The following is a 15174-nucleotide window of genomic DNA, read 5'->3' on the forward strand; positions in this document are numbered from 1 at the left end:
CAAAATTATGAGGGACATAGACAGAGTGGATAGTCAGAGGCTTTTCCCCAGGGTAGAGGGGTCAATTACTAGGGGGCATAGGTTTAAGGTGAGAGGGGCAAGGTTTAGAGTAGATGTATGAGGCAAGTTTTTTACGCAGAGGGTAGTGGGTGCCTGGAACTCGCTACCGGAGGAGGTAGTGGAAGCAGGGACGATAGGGACATTTAAGGGGCATCTTGACAAATATATGAATAGGATGGGAATAGAAGGATACGGACCCAGGAAGTGTAGAAGATTGTAGTTTAGTCGGGCAGCATGGTCGGCACGGGCTTGGAGGGCCGAAGGGCCTGTTCCTGTGCTGTACATTTCTTTGTTCTTTGTTCTTTGTATATGTAGTACTTCTTCATTTGTGATGTTGTCTCTTCAAATGATGCACAGAATCTTATGTTGGCAACACTGGTGAAAGAGGTTCAACTTACATGACACCTTAGCTCTTCTCTTCCATATCTGACTGGTATAGATTGCAGTTGGTTCTACTATGGACATGGAGAGTCACAGCTTCATGGCCGTATTGATTGTGTTGTATGCCCAAACTGTGTGGAGCACTGGAAGATCAAGGCTGTTTTGCCAATTCTTGTGTGGACGTTAATCTCTACATCATCTCCCTGGCGATGTTGCTTCCTAGATAGGGGTAATGGTCAATGCCCTTGATGTCCTGTTGCCCGATGTTGATGGAAGGACCTTGTTGCCATCCAGTCACCATTGCCTTGATCTTCTCGCATCTGATGCGCAGACCAGCCTTGGCATCGCTACTCTCAAAACTGCTGATCAAGTCTTGGAACACACCCAATTCTTCAGTCAGCAAATCTTCAAGATCCAGCTCCATCAACTGGTGGAGTTGCCAAAGTCTGCATCCGCCATCACCTTCCTCATGATGAAATCAATAACCTTGCCATATTCCTGTGATGATGTTGAAGGAGTCGGTGGTGCCCGTGTTGTTCTTGGTGCAGCAGCTGGAGTTGTGATACAAGGCTTTGAAGAGGTTAATATACCATGAGGAGAAGATGTACTGTCTTCTGATGTACCAGAGTGATTGCCAGTGGATGTCATTGAAAACCTTCTTAAAATCAATGAAGTTGGTCACAAGTGGTTGGGACTCTGCTCCATGATGTTCCTGAGTGTAACAATGGCCCGTAATTTCCTCAGAGTGGCAATCTTAGGCGGATTGCCATTCTCCACGGACTTATCTTCTCTGGGTTTCCAAAGCTCCTGGGCTGGATTCTCTGTGATTGGAACTATGTCCACACGCCGGCGTCAAAACTGTGGACTTTCACGCCAGAAAAACAGGTGTGAAAGTGCCACATATTCCTAGCCCTGCAGGGGGCTAGCAGGGACCCCGCATAAATCTGGCAGCTTTTGCTGCAGATACGGGCCCCCGCACTTCCGGTCGGAGGCCGAGCATGCGCACAGCGGCGGCCTCCAACGGTCACGCCGTGCTCCATGGCGGATTCAGACCACGGAGCTGGCCCCTGAATATAGACCCCTCGATCGGCCGCGCGCCCGACTCTGACCGCCCACACAAACATTTCCCGACTGCGTATAAGGCCCTCCGATTGGCCCGCCCCCGACCAGGGTGGCCACGGACTGAGTCCGCAGCCGCCACGCTAGTTTCCCGACCAGCAGGACCAAATTAGATCCACACCATCGGGACTTTGGCCGTCGGGGGCAGGACGAGCCACCAGCAATGGCCCCAGGTAGGCCCGAGTCTGCGCAGAGCACTCTCCGAGTACGCCGCTTTTCAGGGAACGCAGAATCGGGGAACCGGCGCCGGACCCGATTCCGTGCAGGAAAATGGATTCGCCGCCCTGGTGCCGGCCGCGATTTTTGGCGTAGGGGTGTGGAGAATCCAGTCCCCTGACTCATCCAACCTTCCTCACTCAGGCTGGGTGAGACAGGAGCAGTAAATCGTGCCCCCGGCAGCATCACTGTGGAGTTACGGGGCACAGAGAGGTAAGATACGTTCCCTTTTTACGGCACTTGCTGCCATAAAGGAGATGTTAAAGGCACAATTAAAAGGCAAGTGATTCCAATAACGGACGCGTGGGATTTCAGGACCGACCAGAGAGAGTTGGGGGGGGGGGGGATGGTCGGCTCGGACCGGAGAGAGAGGGGGTTGGGTTAGACTGGAGAGGGAGGGGGTTGGATAGGACCGGGGAAAGGGGGTTGGGCCCGTCTGGAGAGGGGGAGCAGGGTGTCTCAGAGAGTGGGGGGAGGGGTCAAATTGGACCTGAGATATGGTGGTGGGGGTGATCAGGTCAGACCAAGTCAGGAGGGGGGGATGGGGGTCGGGGAGTGGCTGGGCCGTGGGAGGGGCAGGTGTTGGGTCAGGAGTGAGGATGGTGTGATTGGTCCCCTGAGGGGTTGTATGCATGCGGGATATCCTGTGCAATGCTGGGCCTGGGTGCATGGCCTGGGCTGTGGGCAGCACGGTAGCACAGTGGTTAGCACTGTTGCTTCACAGCACCAGGGTCCCAGGTTTGATTCCCGGCTTGGGTCACTGTCTGTGCGAAGTCTGCACATTCTCCCTGTGTCTGCATGGGTTTCCTCCGGGTGCTCCGGTTTCCTCCCACAAGTCCCATAAGACGTGCTGTTAGATAACTTGGATAGTCTGAATTCTCCTCAGTGTGCCCGAACAGGCACCGGAATGTGGCGACTAGGGGCTTTTCACAGTAACTTCATTGCAGTGTTAATGTAAGCCTACTTGCGACAATAAAGATGATTATTATTAATATTATTACTATTAAACAGTTAATCTGGAGTTAGAAGTGATTTTTTAGAAATCACTGCCAGGGTAAGACTGGCAGAACCATCCAAAGTTAGTGATTTAAATCGCTCTTGTCGAATGGTTCCCAGCCCAGCCCAGTTGTTCGGAGGAAGTTAGCTCTTCTGGGCAATTGCTGGGTAAACCCTGACACGGGAACATCTTAGAGGGATTCACCAGCGCATCATTGGGTTCCTCCCTAAGTGTGATGCTGGGGAACCAGGAAATTATGGGCCGATATTCTTGCAGCAGGATCTGCCAACTCAGAAACCTGCCTGTGGTTCACAACTGGCTTAACTATAGGTAGCGACCATTCGACAGCCCTTGGGTTCACATGACTTAATTTGAATTATCTTTGCATAACAGATACATTCATCCAGAGGAATCAATAGCACTCACATTCTAATATAAATTGCTGGTATAGAAATACTTGTAATTGCATCCTATGTTAGTGACAATCAGGTAATTAAAATTAATAGATTATTTTCTATCTGCACCCAACATATCAATTCCAATATAAGCAAATGTATATTAGCTCAGATTGCACATTTTATTTGGACTACAAGCCATGCTAGTCACGTTCTGTGTAATATAATCATTGCTTTGGCTATTTCACTTATCTACCAAATTACTGAAGGTTTGAAATATTAACCCTGTGTTACTCCTTTACATTTCGAAAAGTAATTGTAAATCTCTGAGAAATTCCATAACAAAGGGTTGTTACTGATATTTCTGACATTGTCCTGTGCAGAACTGGTGATAAACACCTTGAATATTTGTATAATACTTAGAAAAAAGAAGCAGGAGGAGGCCAATAAGCCCTTCGAGCCTGTTTTGCCATTCATTATGGTCATGGCTGATCATCAAATTCAATACCCTGATCCAACCTCCCCCCATATCCCTTGATCCCTTTAACCCCAAGAGCTATATCTAACTCTTTTTTGAAATTAGACAATGTTTTAGAACATACAGCGCAGAAAGAAGCCACCTGGCCCATCGAGTCCGCACCGACCCACTCAAGTCCTCACTTCCACCCCATCCCTGCAACCCAACAACACCCCCCCCAACCCTTTGGTCACTAAGGACAATTTATCATGGCCAATCCACCTAACCTGCACGTCTTTGGACTGTGGGTGAAGAAATTTCTCCTCACTTCAGTCCTAAAAGGTTTACCCCTTATCCTCAACCTTGACCCCTAGTTCGGGGCTCTCCCACCATCAGGAATATGGGGGGGGGATTCTCCTCTACCCTGCGGGGCTGGGGGTCCCGGCGGGCCGGAGTGGCATGAACCACTCCAGCGTCGGGCTGCCCCAAAGGTGCGGAATCGCCCCGGAGTGGTTTGCGCCCCGCCGGCCGGCGGGAAAGGGGCTTGGTGCCACGCCAGCCGGGGCTGAAAGGACTCCGCCGGCCGGCGCGGGTCCGCGCATGCGCGGGAGCGTCAGCGTCTGCTGACGTCATTCCCGCGCATGCGCACATGGAGTCACTTCCGCACCGGGAATGGCGGATGACCACGGCCTCCGGTGCGGAAGGAATAGAGTGCCCCCATGGCACAGGCCCGCCCACGGATCGGTGGGCCCCGACCGCGGGCCAGACCACCATGGGGGCACATCCGGGGCCAGATCCCCCCGCGACCCCCCAATGACCTCGGAGGCCACCCGCGCCGCCAGGTCCCGCCGGTAAGGGACCAACTCCAATTTACAGCGGCGGGACCGGCTACAGGCGGGCGGGACTTCGGCCCATCGCAGGCCGGAGAATTTAGGCGTCCCCGGGGCCCATTGAGTCGCGCCGCACCCCGCCATTCTCCGAGGCAGGCGGCGAGACTCACGCTACGCCGTTTTTTGGGGGGTGGAAGAATTCGGAAGCCGGCGGGGGAGGGATTCATGCCGACCCCCGACGATTCTCCGACCTGGCGGGAGGGTCGCAGAATCCCGCCCATTCTTTCTGAATTTACCCTGTCTAATCCTGTTAGAATTTTATAACTTTCTATGAGATCCCCTCTCACTCTCCTATACTCCAATTCCAATGAATATAATCTGAACCAACTCAGGCTCTCTTCATATGACAGTCCCACCATCCCAGGAATCAGGGGCGGGATTCTCCCCTACCCGGCGGGGCGGGGGGTTCCGGCGTAATGGAGTGGCGGGAACCACTCCGGCCTTGGGTCGCCCCAAAGGTGCGGAATTCTCTGCATCTTGAGCAGCCAAGCGCTCACCTTGAGGGGCTAGGCCTGCGCCGGAGTGGTGCGTGAAAGCCCTTTGGCGCCACGCCAGCCGGCGCCGAAAGGTCTTCGCCGGGCGACGCATGCGCGGGAGCATCAGCGGCCGCTCACGGCATCCCCGCGCATGCGCAGGGGAGGGGGTCTCTTCCACCTCCGCCATAGTGAAGACCATGGTGAAGGCGGAAGATAAAGAGTGCCCCCAGGGCACAGGCCCGCCCGCGGATCGGTGAGCCCCGATTGCGGGCCAGACCACCGTGGGGGCATCCCCCGGGGCCAGATCGCCCCGCGCCCCCCCCAGGACCCCGGAGCCTGCCCGCGTTGCCTTGTCCCGCCGTTCAAAAGGAGGTTTAATCCACGTCGGCGGACGAGGGTTGACAGCGGCGGGACTTCGGCCCATCGCGGGCCGGAGAATCACCGGGGGTGGGCCCGCCGACCAGCCCGATTCCCGCCCCCGCTGAATCTCTGGTGGTGGAGAATTCGGGACACGGCAGGGGCGGGATTCACGCCAGCCCCCGGCGATTCTCCGACCCGGTGGGGGGTCGGAGAATCGCGCCCCAGAATTGTAAACCTTCGCTGTACTTTTCAGATAATTCCATAGCAAGAACATCGTCCTCAGATAAGGACACCAAAACTGCACACAATACTCTAGTTGTGGCATCACCAATGCCCTATGCAATTGCAATGAAACATTCCTATTCCTATATTCAAATCCTCTCGCTATGAAGGCCAACAAACCATTGCCTTCTTTACAGCCTGCTCTACCTGCACACTTATTTTCAGTGACTGATGCACGAGAACACCAAGGTTTCACTGAGTATCCACCTCTCTCAATTTACACCCATTCAATTATAATCTGCCTTCTTATTTTTGATACCAAAACGAATAACCTCACTTTACCTGCCATGCATATGCCCACTCACTCAGCCTGTCCAAATCCCACTGAAGCATCTCTGCATCCTCCTCACAGCTCATCCTCCCATCCCACTTTGTATCATCTGCAAATTTGGAGATAATACATTTAGATCCCGCGTCCAAATCATTAATATGTATTGTGAACAGTTGGCGTCCCAGCACGGATCCCTGCAGTGCTCCACGAGTCACTGCTTGCCAATTGGAAAAAGACCCATTTATTCCAACTTTTTGCTTCCTGTTAGCTACCAGCTTTCTACCATCTCAAGACACTACCTGCAATCCCATGTGCTTTAACTTTACATAGTCATCTGCTATGTGAGACCTTGTTGAAATACTCATTTATATACTACTTTAATGAAAGGATCAACTTACTTGCTTGAAATGGGTTAATTTGTAATAGGAATTTTATGAGAATATATTAGCGAGTCTGCTATTAATCTCGTACTGCTCAATTTAAACGCAAAACTGCTGATCGAGCATATTCAGGCATTCTGTAATCTCAGAATCCAGTAGTGTTGAAAGAGGTATGTGATGCCTTAATAGATCAGAGCCTCGGAACACATCATATGGAGCTGCTCGGTGCATATTTATACCAGAAATCAGCACTCTCAGCTATGTGTTGTGTGACAGGTTGAGGCCAGATGCCTTATAAAGCAGACAATTAGAAGGTCAATTATCTGAATGTCTCTTTCATAGAATTTACAGTGCAGAAGAAGGCCATTTTGGCCCTTCGAGTCTGCAACGGCCCTTGGAAAGAGCACCCTCCCTAAGCCCACACCTCCACCCTATCCAGGGGCGAAATTCACCCCCAATGGCGCGATGTCCGCCGACTGGCGCCAAAGACGGCGCCAATCAGACGGGCATCGCGCCGGCCCAAAGGTCCGGAATGCTCCGCATCTTTGGCGGCCTAGCCCCAACATTGAGGGGCTAGGCCGACGCCGGAGGGATTTCCGCCCCGCCAGCTGGCGGAAATGGCGTTTGTTGCCCCGCCAACTGGCGCGGAAATGCGGCGCATGCGCGGGAGCGTCAGCGGCCGCTGTCAGTTTCCCGCGCATGCGCAGTGGGGAGAGTCTCTTCCGCCTCCGCCATGGTGGAGGCCGTGGCGGAGGCGGAAGGGAAAGAGTGCCCCCACGGCACAGGCCCGCCCACAGATCGGTGGGCCCCGATCGCGGGCCAGGCCACCGTGGGGGCACCCCCCGGGGTCAGATCGCCCCGCAACCCCCCCAGGACCCCGGAGCCCGCCCATGCCGCCTCGTCCCGCCGGTAAATACCAGGTTTGATTTACGCCGGCGGGACAGGCAATTCCTGGGCGGGACTTCGGCCCATCCGGGCCGGAGAATCCAGCGGGGGGTCCCGCCAACCGGCGCGGCCCAATTCCCACCCCCGCCCAATCTCCGGTACTGGAGACTTCGGCGGGGGCGGGGGCGTGATTCACGGCGGCCAACGGCCATTCTCCGACCCGGCGGGGGGTCGGAGAATGACGCCCCCTGTAACTCATAACCCAGTAACCCCACCTAACCTTTTGTGATGAATGGTACTGTACCCTTAACATCATGTAGGTGATGCCCCTTTAAGACCGGGTTTGGAACCCTGGGGGACTCACATTCGGCTCCGCCCACCAGGGAGCCGTATGTAAGGTGACGCTCTGTAGGCAGCACTCAGTAAGCACACGTCTCTGTAGCTGGCCAGTTCTCTGCTTATTAAAGCCTTCATTTACCATTCCACACTCTCGTGTCATTATTGAGGGTACTACACCTTTTTTGGCCCCTAAGGGCAATTTAGCATGGTCAATCCACCGAACCTGCACATCTTTGGACTGTGGGAGGGAACCGGAGCACCTGGAGGAAACCCACGCAGACACAGGGAGAACATGCAGACTCCGCACCGACAGTGACCCAAGCCAGGAATCGAACCTGGGACCCTGGAGCTGTGAAGCAACAGTGCTAACCACTGTGCTACCATGCCCCCTTTTGTACCATTCTGAAATTCATAATTTCAATGCTGTTTTGGCAAATATGTAAATACTGGGCATTTTAGTCTCCTTCTTAGCCAGGTTTAGTGTGTGGCATGTTGAGACCCAGGAACTGCCAGGATTCTCCCTTCTGGGGATTAAGTCCCCATGCTGGCAGGAAAACCGGCGCCAACCACTCTGGCATCAACAGCCCTCGAAAGTGCGGAAATCTCCATTTTCAGGGGCTAGGTAGACGCCGGAGGGGTTGGCGCCGCTCCAGCCGGCACCAAAGGGCCGGCGTGATCTCGCACATGCGCGGAACTGGCCGGAGTATTTTGACGCATGCGCGGGGGTGTTCCCTTCTCCAGGCCGGCCATGGTGGAGCCCTAGAGGGGCCATCGCGGAAGGAAGAAGTGCCCCCATGGAACAAGCTCGCCCGCCAATCGATGGGCCCCAATCATGGGCCAGGCCACCATGGGGGCCCCCTCGGGGTCGGATCCCCCCGCTCTCCCCCGAGGACTGCCCCCGCCGACTTACCTGCCAGGTCCCACCGTGCGTGAAGTGAGTAATTCACGCCGGCGGGACTGGACAAAAATGGACGGTCGCTCAGCCCATCGGGGCCTGGAGAATCGCCGGGGGAACCGCTGCCAACGGCCCCCGACCGGCGTGGCGGGAATCCTGCCCCCGCCCGACAAACGGCGACGGAGAATACGGCAGCCGGCTGCGGGGCGGGATTCGCGCCACCCCCCAGGGATTCTCTGGCCCGGCGGGGGGGCGGAGAATCCCGCCCAAGGTGAAATTAGCTGAAAAGAAGCTGGGACGGGATTCTCCAATAATGGGGCTATGTCCCCACGCCCGCAAGAAAACGGGCGTGAATCACTCCGGCCTTTTTTCTAGAAAGTCTGGAGTGATTTTCCGTTTTGAAGGGGGCTAGCCGGGCCCCGGAGTGCTCCATGCAGCTCCGGCTGTCGATACGGGGCCCTGCACATCTGGCCGCTGGTCCGCGCGTGCGTGGTGGACCCATACAGCGGGCCGGCCCCGAACAAATATTCACCCCCCCCAAGATCGCGCACCTGCCACTCGGTGGCCTCCGATCGCAATCATGGCCGTCCTGGAGACCACAGCCATCCCCACCCCCCCACCCCGGTGACGGATCCCCCCGTTCTCCTCCAGGGCGACCACTGCAGCCGCGACTCCGAGCTCCCGGCGGGTGGAATCATGCGTGAATCACGCCGGCGGGGTCTCTTTCAACGGCCACCGACAGGCGCTGCATTAACCGCACACGCGTGCGACTGTCCGTGATTCTTCGGTCGCTGGAGAATCGCGGGAGGGCGTTGGACCCGATCGCGGGTCTGACGCCCCATTCTGCTCCCTTGCACCGAGCGCGGTTGCAGCGCGGAGGCTCGGAAAATCCCGGCCCTGATGTTTGCTCTTGTTTTAAACAACAGTTCATTTTTAAACAGATCCTGTGTGCATGACAAAATTGTAAACCCACTTAGGAAAACAATTTTGTCATGTTGACTGCACAAAGGAAAGCTCTCCCCCAGTAATATATTTTCTAGTTATGTTTTTAAAATTATTTATTCTTTCATGCAATGTGGGCGTCACTGGTTAGACGTATTTATTGCCCACACCTTATTGCCCTTGAGAGGATGGTGGTGAGCTGCTTTTTAAACTGCTTCAGTCATTGTGGTGTAGGAACACCCACAGTGCTGTTAGGGAGGGAGTTCCAGTGTTTTGATCCAGTGACAGTGAAAGAACAGTGTTATATTTCCAAGTCACTTCCTCCTTCTTCAGTTCGCCAAATCAATAAGTCAACTGAGAATTATAGAATCCCTACAGTGCAGAAGGGGGCTGGGGCTGCGAGGCAGCAGTGCTAACCCACTGCGTCAACATGCCACTGTAAACCTGATGGATAAAGTGGCTTATGTAATTTCTGCTATTAAGCCTGAGGCATAACTGCTGGCAAAATGGTATTAACATGTGCGCAATAGAATTTTTCTCTTCAGAGATTAATATCTTGATAACAAACTTTTGGAGATAATTTTGCACACTATTAGGTTTGATCGTTTTATTATGATGGAACAAATCACTTTGTTTTGAATTGTTTTCTTTTTACATCCATCATTACCCTTGATAATCCTCAGGGGTGTCCAAAAGGTAGGGGTGGGTGCGTGGTGTGGGGTGAACCATGGAGGAGGGACCTCTGGCAACACCATTCTGATCAGGCAGTTCTAAGGGTTGTAGACCAACCCAAGAAGATCATTCCTTCTGTTGGAAAGTATCTGCCGCATTGCTGTAAAGCTTAGATTAAAAGAAGAAAGAACTTGTGTGTATGTAGCACCTTTTTGCAACCTCAGGAGATCCCAAAGTTCTTCACAGCCAGTGAAGTACTTTTGAATTGTTCACACTGCTGTATTGCAGGAATTACAATGGCTAAATTGCACACAAGACGGTTCCACAGCAATGAAGTTAATGGCCAAATAACGGGCTTTAGTGATTTGTTTGAAAGCTGAATGCAGAACAGAACACTGGGAGAAAACTCTTGTTCTTCTTTGAAGAAGCCATGGGATCTTTTATGCTTACTTGGCAGGGTCCAGTTGTGCAATGACTACCGACCTGGGTATGTCATTGGCCCTGATCCAGATACGTAATGGGAAACTACTATGGGTATGTAAAAGCTACTGATCCCAGTAGGTGATGGGGAGCTTTTCCTGGGTGTGTAATTGGCACAATATTCACATGTATATCATAAAAGAGAACTGATCTGGGCATATTACTGGCACTGATCTAGGTATGTAATGGGCATTGATCTGGGTATGTAATGATTGTTAATCTGAGTATGTAATGGATTGCTGCTCCAGGTGTGCATAGTGAGCATGGACCCACATACATAACAGAGTGGATCCAGGTTTTTAACATGCACTTCTCTGGATATGCAAGGGGTTCTGATCTGGGTGTGTAGTAGGCACTAAATTGTGCATTTACTGCACATGGATCTGGATATGTAATAAAGCTGATACAGGTCCGTAATGGGCACTGACCCAGGTATGTAGCTGGCACTGATCTGCATATGTAACAGAGCTGTCTGGGTGTGTAACAGGCTTGCATCCAGGCACATAATTGGCAGCTGACCTCAGTATGTAATAGATCTGATCCAATTATGGAATGGGCACTGATCCAGGCAATTAATGGGTAGCTGATCTGCTCCTGCCAGTTTTCTACCCAATGGAAGTGAAATCTATCTCATTTGCCAGCAGAATTAAAGGACAATTTACCTTTCTTGCTCAGATGAGCTGGTTGATAGTTGGACTGGAGTGACCAACAGTGATCTATAAATGAATCTAACAAAGCTTCAGGTTTTTCTCCTCAGCATCTTTCCTGTATTTTCCAATTTGTTCTTTTATATGTAGTCAATGCAGCAAATCTGAAAATTGACGATGCCAGATTAATGTCTCACTTAGAGAGTTAACTGCTGAATGTATTCTTCAGTTGTACAAAAAAGTAAGATTTTATAATATTTGTTAAAGGGATATCTCTCTCAGTTAACAGTACAATCTCTCAACTTTTTGGGTGATAAGGACAATGTAAGTCCCAGGTAATGTTTAGTAGTCTATAGACTTCTTTGCAGATAGCACCCGTAAAGTGAGTTCCTTGGTCAGAGTCAATGCTGGTCGAGACTCTCCACCGGGGAATGTAATCCTTACACAGGACCTTGGCCATGTGATTGGCTGTGGCCTTTTTAGTTGGAGCGGCTTCCATCCACCTTGAGAACTTGTCAAATACCACGAGAACGTCGGTGTGTCCGAGGGAGATATCGACAACCTGTAAATGCTGGAATGGTCCCGCTGGAGCAGGGGACCTCAATTGGGGCATAATCGTGATAGGTTCAGGATTGTTCTTCTGGCAGATCACACAGTGGTCTGTGTGGTAATCACCACTGTTGTATATATTCGGAGATGTGTGGTAAGGCCCTGTACTACAGGTACAGGGGTAGTCCCTGCCTGCTGGCTCAGCCCAGTAGGCGGAGTATAAATATGTGTGCTCCCTATACAGCAGCCATTTCGCCAGCTGCTGTAGGAGGCCACACACCTCAGAGTAATCAAGTCTCAGTTGTATTCGACTCTCGTCTCTGTGCAATTGATCGTGCATCAATCTGCTACCAACTGGGCATGTTTCTTGAATCCCCGACCCCACCAGCTTTTCTGCAACCGTGCTGCCATCTGCTGCAGGGCCTGTTGGGGCCAGGTGCCCCCACGAATGGATCTGGTGGGCTAAATAGGGCATCAGTGCTTGTGGCGTGGCTGACTTGTCGGTGTTTCTTTCTCTCCAGATGCTTTCATCATCTAGCTTCATTCTTGCTTCAATCCATGTCCACTTTTCCTCCCAAGAGCAGTCGCCTTGCACTGTCTATAGGTCTCTAGTTAAACTGATTGCTCCGAGTCTGCATGTTAGTGCTGCTTTCTCTGAAGGAGCACATTGTGAGGCGGCCTCTTTAACTGCCTTGTCGGCTAGGGCATTTCATTGTGCTTCTGTGGTATTTTCCTTCATATGTGCCCTACACTTCAAAATGGACACTTCACATGGTAGTTGTATGGCCTCTAGTAAGTCTCGTACCTCCTTCCCATTTCGGATAGGTGTTCCTGCGTCGGTGGGAAATCCTCTTCTCTGCCACAACTGGCCAAAGTCGTGAGCAACTCCAAAGCTGTACCTTGAGTCTGTATAGATGTTAGCTGTCTCCTTTTTCCATCTGGCATGCCTCCGCCAGGGCCCGTAACTCAGCCTGTTGGGCTGACGTCCCTGAGGGCAGACAACCCTTTGCCACAATCTCGTGTCGGCTTGTGACCGCCCATCCTCTTTTTGGATGCCATTGTCAACAACGGAGGAGCAGTCTGTAAATAGGATCAGGTCTGGGTTGTGCAATGGTCCTTCTGCTGCCAAGCTCAATTCCTCCATTTCATTCAGGATCTCCACAAAGTCATGCCCTTCTCCTCCCCCCTCTTGGTCCTCGGGAAGCCGGGAGCATAAATGATGGATTTGCCAGGCTAGCCCGGACAATGTGGTGATTGGGGGCTTCCAGGATTGCTGTCCAATTTGTCCATCTGGCTGCAGTCACCTGTGATACTCTGTTCATAGACAATAGAATGTGTACGGTGTGGGGGCACTTGTCAGTTAACTTCTGGTTTAGGACAAGACCTGCAGCAGCCATTACAGTCAGACACATGGGGCGAAATTCTCCGGAAACAGCGCGATGTCCGCCGACTGGCGCCCAAGACGGCGCAAATCAGACGGGCATCGCGCCGCCCCAAAGGTGCGGAATGCTCCACATCTTTGGGGGCCGAGCCCCAACATTGAGGGGCTAGGTCGGCGCCGGACGAATTTCCGCCCCGCCAGCTGGCGGAAAAGGCCTTTGGTGCCCCGCCAGCTGGCACGGAAATGACATCTCCGGGCGGCGCATGCGCAGGAGCGTCAGCGGCCGCTGACGGCATTCCCGCGCATGCGCAGTGGAGGGAGTCTCTTCTGCCTCCGCCATGGTGGAGACTGTGGCGGAGGCGGAAGGGAAAGAGTGCCCCCACGGCACAGGCCCGCCCGCGGATTGGTGGGCCCCGATCGCGGGCCAGGCCACCGTGGGGGCACCCCCGGGGCCAGATCGCCCCGCGCCGCCTTGTCCCACCGGTAAGGTAGGTGGTTTAATTTACGCCCCAGGACCCCGGGGCCCGCCCGCGCCGCCTTGTCCCGCCGGTAAGCTAGGTGGTTTAATTTACGCCGGTGGGACAGGCATTTTAGCGGCGGGACTTCAGTCCATCCGGGCCGGCGAGTTGCGCGGGGGGGGGGGCCGGAGACTTCGGCAACCGGCGGGGGCGGGATTCACGCCAGCCCCCGGCGATTCTCCGACCCGGCGGGGGGTCGGAGAATATCGCCCCAGGCTTCCATTTCTCCCAGGCAACTTCCCCATCCGAGGGCTACTCTGTCCAGTTTTCCCGAATAGTATCCAATGGGTATCTGTTGATCCCCATGTTGTTGTGCCAGTATTTTGTCATGTATCCTTCTTTCTCATAGGCAACAAGGTTGAGGCTAAGTGCCGGCATCAATGGAGAATCCGTGGTTTTTCATGATGGGAAAATTGGTGCTAAACCCTCACCGATTCCGGTACCGTGAGGGGCTCGCACCGGCGCCGCGTGAAACACCCGCGGAATGTGTGGAAAATAGCTGGAGAATCACCAGGTCCCGGAGCGCACATGCACAAGGCTGACAAGCTGCAGCCGCGCACACCTACACCCCCCCCCACGCGTACCGGTCACACCAGAAAACATGGCGCCGGCCATGCTGGACCACGTACCCGCCCATCCCGATGCCACAGCCCACCTCCTGGCCACTCCCCACCATTTCCCTCAGCCCTAGCAGAAGCCACCCCCCCCCCCAGCCAGCGGCACGGATCTCGGCTGAGTGGGGCGGTGCTGGACACTGTCCGCAGTTGGCACGCCAGGCTCCCGACCGCTGGGACTAAACATGGCCCATGCCATCGGAAACCCGGCCCATCAGAGGCGGAGCATTGCGGGTGGGCCAGCTGATGGCGTTCCGACATGGTTGTGACTGCACATGGTGCGCATCCCGATGCTGCCAATTTTGGAGGGGCCGTAGAATCGAATAGGGAGCCATTCTCCACCTGATTGCCGTTCTCGATTTCGGCTTCGGGCTGTGGTGAATCCCACCCTTTTTTTAGATTCGCAAAGGCTTCTAGTTCTTCTTCCGCGAGGACAATGGCTTCTTTGGATTTTTCCTTCAAAAGGTTATACAGTGGTTGAGCCAACGGTGTGTCGGAATCAATCCAATTTTGGTTAAAGTCTAACTGAGAGGCCGGTTTAAGGTTTCACCGCCAAGCTGACTTTGACTTACTTAGAACAACGCAGCTTGTATTTCAACTGCAGCTACAAGATTTTTAAACCTTGGATTTTAACTATTTCCCTTCTCCTCTAAACTTTCTATGGTTCTATGATGCCCTGGAGGGATGGAGAGGCAAGCGGGAGGATGGTGAATGTGTAATGATCTATAATATTCCTGTGAATAATAAAAGCAAAATATCGCAGATGCTGGAAATCTGAAATAAAAACAGAAAGTGCGTGAAACACTCAGTAGCTTCCTGCAATGGTAGGTCTGCCAAAGAACTTAGTCCCAGACGAGATCATTCCGGCTGTTTATTTAGAATCTACCATGCCTCTTCTTCAGAACTTCGGTAATCCCAATTACTGATAATTTCGGATATAATAATGATGTTTCATGACATATTTGCAA

At 53.1% G+C, this 15174-nt stretch overlaps 1 protein-coding gene across 3 annotated transcripts in view; it reads left to right on the forward strand.

The window, feature by feature from the left end:
• LOC140427909 (kelch-like protein 13) overlaps positions 1–15174 on the forward strand; it is a 95492-nt gene that overhangs the window by 63674 nt on the left and 16644 nt on the right. Inside the window, exon 1 of one of the 3 annotated variants that reach the window (XM_072513760.1) lies at positions 14915–15030. The exons of the other annotated variants lie outside the window; for them this stretch is intronic. The gene's annotated coding sequence lies outside the window, so the exon portion shown is untranslated. Of the gene's footprint in view, positions 1–14914; positions 15031–15174 lie in introns of those variants that run through there. 3 annotated transcript variants of the gene reach the window in all.

The sequence above is a fragment of the Scyliorhinus torazame genome, chromosome 8, assembly GCF_047496885.1.
Source record: "Scyliorhinus torazame isolate Kashiwa2021f chromosome 8, sScyTor2.1, whole genome shotgun sequence".
NCBI classification, from domain to species: domain Eukaryota; kingdom Metazoa; phylum Chordata; class Chondrichthyes; order Carcharhiniformes; family Scyliorhinidae; genus Scyliorhinus; species Scyliorhinus torazame.